The sequence below is a fragment of the Prionailurus viverrinus genome, chromosome F1 (genome assembly GCF_022837055.1).
Source record: "Prionailurus viverrinus isolate Anna chromosome F1, UM_Priviv_1.0, whole genome shotgun sequence".
Classification (NCBI taxonomy): Eukaryota; Metazoa; Chordata; class Mammalia; order Carnivora; family Felidae; genus Prionailurus; species Prionailurus viverrinus.
The window spans coordinates 27,239,420-27,245,527 of NC_062577.1; positions in this window are offsets into that span (position 1 = coordinate 27,239,420).

The following is a 6,108-nucleotide window of genomic DNA, read 5'->3' on the forward strand; positions in this document are numbered from 1 at the left end:
AAGTGGAATCTATATGTCTGTGCTCTTGTTTGCTTTTGTCATATGGAAGGCGAAAGTACTTGACTGCTTGGTCTGGACAGCTGGCAGCCTTATCCGTCGTTTTTCTCTCTCTCCTGTGTTTTCAGCTCCCTGCCCCCAAGGTCCAGTCTCCATTTTCCCCTCCACATGTAAATGAGTACAAGTCTTATCTCACCTGTCTTTTGCCCTTGTGCTTCCCCTTAGCCCCCAGTCTACTTCTCTTTTCCCCTCAGTCAAGCTCTTTGAGATAAGGCTTAATACTTGGGGTCCACAGCGGTGCCCCTGCTGTCTTTCTCACAACCACCCATGAATCCCCAGGCTTCCATTACTTCCAACCCCCTTGCTGGGTCACCGACCTCAAATCCTACAGCAACGCTTCAGTCATTATCACATTTGGTCTCCCTAAAAAGAAAAAAAAAAGCTGATTATTTCCTTCTTGAGTCCCTTCCCTCCTTCAGAGTCCACGGCCCTACTCTCTGCTGGTTTTCTTCCTAGCTCAGTAATTCATTCTCCTCAGCCTTTGCTGATCCTTTAAATGTTGGTGTTCCCTGAAGTTCTGTCTTCTGCTTCCTGCTTTTCTGTGCTATTTACTCATCCTGGGCCAAACCATCCACAGCCGGGGGCTCAGCCCTCACCTACGCGCTGATGGTTTCCAGACCTATACCCGCAGCCCAGGCCTGCCTTTCTTGGGCTCCACACATACTTATCTTTGAATGTCTCCATTTAATAGGTTCCTCAGACTTAGGTCTGTTAACAAATTAAGAATATCATCTTAACTTTTAAGCTCTGCTCCTTTTGCTTGAGGAACAACACCATCTGCCCACCCAAGTGAGAAACAGAGACTCATCCTAGACCTGGCTACACTTAAGTTCCATCAATCAGATCCTCCTAATATTACATTTGACGTGGTTTTTTTTTTTTTTCTTTCTACTGTCTCCACCAGCTACGATCACTACTGCCTCGGATTTAGTTCAGACTGTGTCCACTTTTCACCTGGGCCAATGCCTTCTGGGCTCCCTGCCTTCAGTCTCTCACACTTCCACGTCACCCTACGTCTACTCTCCAGATGATCTTTCTCAAAGGTCTATATTGGTGTTGTCCAGGATAGTAGCCTTTAGGCACACACAGCTACTTAATTAAAATTAAGTAAAATTTAAAACGCCTCAGTCATGCTAGCCACAGTTTAACATCATTGCAGAAAGTTCGACTGGATACGACTATTCTAGAATGTGATGCAATCATGTCTTCTCTCTGCTTGCTTCCATAATGATTCCCCACATACTTCAGATGAAACTCCAGACTCACTAGCTTGGCAAGTAAGTCCCTGCTTTTGGTGCACTCTCCCTGTCGCCGCCCCCTCCACTTGAACCTGTGCCTTCGTCGACCCACTGCTCCCATCCCCACGCCTCTGTGCTTTTGGTTATGCTGTTTCTGCCGCTCGGAAGGGCTGCCTTTCTCTGTCCCTTTAGAACTCTTGTTTGTTCTTCAAACTCAATTCCGGCATCAGTCCTTCTGTGAAGCTTTCCCTTGCCTTTCCAGGCAGAGTTTAGGCTCACCTTTTTATGATTTCCACTGGCAGCTTATAGTGCTAGGACACTCATTGTTAAAAAGAAAAATCTATTGATTCAGCATGAAAGCCTGCATAATACTCCCTTCCCCCAACACAACCATGTCCTAATCTCCCAAACTTGTGACTATGTTACCTTAATGGTAAAAGCGCCTTTGCATTTGTGACTGAGTTAAGCATCTTGAGATGGGGGAGGTTGTCATGGATTATCCAGACAGGTCCAATGGTAGAATCAGAAAGGTTCTTGTAAGAGGGTCGCAGGGATGTCAAGATGGATGCAGAGTTTGGAGTGATTTACTTTGAAGATGCAGGAAGGGGCCGTGAGCCAAGGAATGAAAGTAGCCTCCGGAGGCTCTAAGAGTCAAGGGAACAGATTCTTCCCTAGAACCTCCAGAAGGAACACAGCCCTGCTGACCCATTTGGGACTTCTGACTTGTAGAACTATAATAGAATAACTTTATGTTCTTTTAAGTCACCAAATTGGTGGTCATTTGTCACAGCAGCAATAGAAAACCAATAAATTCACCCTTTCATCTATCCATCCATCCATCATACCACATACTTCACATAGATTTACCGAGTGACTGTCTTGTGCCAGACCCGGTATTGTATGCTAAGAATACAGTAATGAAAAAGATCCAATTATTGTTGGGGAAGGTGTGATGTAGGGGCAAGGGAGAAGGCAGGAGTCCTGAAACCTGGAATTGTGAAGGCCTGCCGTCCAAAGTTGAGGCTGTTTCCTGTAGAGCCATTAAAGGTCTTTTGCCTTATTGGATCGTGATTGGATCTTTGGCTGCCCTAATGTGGAAATGGGTTGATGCTCACACACCAGGAAGATGCACCAGGCTGCTCGTGATATCTAGGTGAGAAATGATGAAGGCCGCTAGGAAAGTGGATCTGGTAATATTTGGGTAGCATTGCAGAGGTAGAATTGATGGGGTTTTGTGATCAATTAGATACTGTGCCTGAGCGACAGAATCCAAGATGACTCCGCTCCAAGATGACTCTGAGAACGGGTGACTCTAAGCTCAGTGCCTGGCACACAGTGGATAAGAAACAATTGTCTTGAATTGAATTGTGTGGCAAGAAGACAATGGAGTAGATCATCACTGGGAGGGAAGGATGATGCCAATGAATCTGCACAGTGGAGGAAAATAAATAGAAGAATGTGTGTATGTGTGTGTGTGTGTGCGTGCGTGTGTGTGTGTGTGTGTGTGCAGGGGGCTAGGAGAAGGATGTGAAATGTGTGCCCTGCCACCCTGTATGATTTTTACTGCCCAATTTAAGCTTTTGTGCTTTAAACCAGAACCATGTTCAGGGAGAAAATTGAGAAAACCATACAACCACCTTGAAGATGTCAGATTTCTCTCAATGGCGAGTTTAGCTACCGTTTTGATTTGAGATGGTTTTGAGCAGGGGAGGGAGAACAAGTCGTTTGGGGCGATTTTTGGTGCATTTGTTGTATCACTCTGGAAGGAGGGTAATGCCTCTGCTTTCTTCCTCTACGCATTCCCCTGTGCTGTGGGCAAGCCTGATGTCCAAACCCAGGAGTCTTCTCTGGCACCGTGTGGGATTATTTAGGCCCCCCGTGCCCAAGACCACTGACCACATGGTGCTGAATGTTTACTATATTGAAAGGGTGCTTAGGATTTCTGCTCCTCAGAGTGGCATCCTGTTCCACACTGATGGGAAAATAGACACAATTATTTAGCAAAGGCTCTGAAGCCCTGGTTTCCCACCAGCCTTGCTCTGTGGCGTATTGACTGTGTCCCCAGTCGAGTAGAGCCCGTGGCGAGTGAAAAATCTCTTCTTTGATTTGAATAAACCTCTTCTTTGATTTGTGTTCACGCAGAATGTTATTCTTTTTTTTTAAGCTTTTAAATGTTTATTTATATTTGAGAGAGAGAGAGAAAGAAAGAGAGAGAGAGAGAAAGAGAGCCTGAGTGGGGGAGGGACAGAGAGAGAGAGGGAAACAGAGCATCTGAAGCAGGCTCTAGTCTCTGAGCTGTCAGCACAGAGCCTGACACAGGGCTTGAACCCACACGAGCTGTGAGATCATGACCTGAGCTGAAGTCAGACACTTAACCGACCGGGCCACCCCTATTCTAACAGATATTTATTGTGACTCTGTGGACTGAGGGAAGGGGAAGAGTCTTATGGTCTAGTTAGTTTGGAAAATTTTGTGTTTAACAAATGTACTGAAGTCTGCAGGACTTCTCAGAAGCTTTACTTTACAAATAAACCCTGTGAATGTCTGAGAGAGAGGTAAAGATTTTCCTAAACCTATTTGACTCCAGAGCACTATGAAAATTATGTAGCAAAGTGTTCCATGCAACAGAATTTGTTCAGAAAGTGTTGTCCTACTGAAGTAGCAGATGTCCAAGGTGTTCCTGTATGCCCAGCACACTCAGCAGGAGGCCACGATGATGACATTGAGCCATTAGCCATCTTCACAAAGCCTCCAATGGGCATGAATTGCTAAAGATAGACTGAGATGGTAATCGGACGAATTTTGTTGCTGTCGTTCTGACACTTTTAGTTTGGGTTTGGACTCACTTTGCTGATGAGCCAGGATGCAGTTCTAATTCAGAGGCACTTCTATCACCGTTCCATACCTTACCACACGCATCATCTCCTTCCCCCTCCCCTCAACTGTCTTCTTATAATAAAACAATCCATGCTGGTTTCCTTCTTAAAAATTGTTTTAAAAATACTTCGAAAACACTAGGTCATTTTCTTTGGGTATCGGAGCATAATACAATAGTATCTTATTACTTATGTTCTGTGTTTCTTAATCCTCTGTGACACCAGATACATAGCATTTTGTGGTTTGGGGGGATTTTTATCATCTGGAATTTCATTTGATCCTTAAAACAACTTCCTAAGGAGGAGATGGTGAAATCATGTTGTCTTAGTCTGTGTGAGCTGCTATAACAAAGCACCGCAGACTGGATGGCCTAGAAGCAGCAGAAACTTTTTGCTCCCAGTTCTGGAGGCCAGAAGTCCAAGAGCAGGGTGCCAGCATGGTGAGAGCCCCCTCCTGGATTGGAGACAGCTGCCTTCCTGCTTCGTCCATACAGAGTGGACTAGGCTAGGGGTCTCTTTCATAAGAGCACTAATCCCATTCATGAGAACTCCACCTTCGTGACCAAATCACCCCCTGGAGGCCCCCAGCTCCTAACACCTGTCACCCTGGGCATTAGGTTTCAACATAATGAAATCTGGAAGGACACAAACATTCAGCCTATAGCGCCCAGTGTAGAGACAAGTGAAGCAAATGACATATTTGGGTGCCTAGTTTGTGGAACTAAGCGTTTTACATACCTGAGCTGGCTTAGAGCTCCTCTCCGCTCTACGTATTAGGACATGTTATCCTCATGTTAGAAATGAAGACCCTTGAGGCTAAGAGAGTGAAGAACTTCTCCAAGGTCACGTAACTTGTAGGAGGAGGTCTGGTAGTTTAAGCACATGATCGTTTAGCCCCCAAATCCACTCTCTTTCCACTGTGGCATCCTTAAAGAGGAAGCTGAGACCAAGGGCAGGGAAAGATTGCCCAAGTTCACACAGGGAGTTTGGGAAAGTGCTAATTCACTTGACTTTTAGTCCAAGGGCCTCTCCTCTACATATTTTTGCCAGGTCACTGGAGGGCATTTTCGAGAATAAGTAATGACCTGTGAAATGTCACTGACAGCAGCAACAATAACAACCAAAGGAGAGCAGCGGGGGAGAGGGAAAATGCAGGGCCTCGAAATCTCCCCGCCCATCCCTCAACATCCTCCTTGCTGCAAAGTAGAAGTGAGCCTGCATTTCTGAGAAAAATGCCACCCAAGCTGTGTTCTCTTTTGTCACATAGGTGAGGGGCTGCGGACGGCTGTGATATGGATGAGGAGTTTTGGCTCTCCTCACCTCGTCTTGTCGTGGCCAAAAAGAAAATAGAGCAAATCCCCTCCCTCCCCACCAGCCCCCTCTAGGGATACCTACTGTTTCCACTAATCAGATGCATGCGATTCAGAAGCGTTTAGCAGGTTTCTCCTATGGGCGAATCCCTGTGCTGGTGTCATGGGGACAGCAATGGAGGTGAGTAGGGCACGTTTTCTCAGTCTGAATGGAGAGGCTGGGTGTGAAAAGCACTACTGAAGAGGTACAAACTGTCGGGGAAAGCAAGACTCGAGGCACTTAAGGGGATTAAGAGGGAGTCTTGGGCATTTAGCGCACATAATGTTCACCGTAATCACTCAGAACAATTACTGAGGGTGTCCTGCTTGCATTTACCGTGTACTTAGCTCGTGGGGCAGTGTGGGGAGGGGGGTGGCATTTGCTGTGTAGCCCCTAGCACACAACAACGGTGGGGCAAATTTTTGTTGCCACTTTCCCAAACCCACAGCCCTTCGAAAGCTTTCCTTGAGACCAGGTTGGAACAGAAAGGTAGTTATGTTTCTATATCCTAATTCCACCCCGAGGGCTCCATGACCCGCGCGCCACAGGAGAGTGAATCCTGAAGCAAAAGAGAAGTGGCCCGGTCC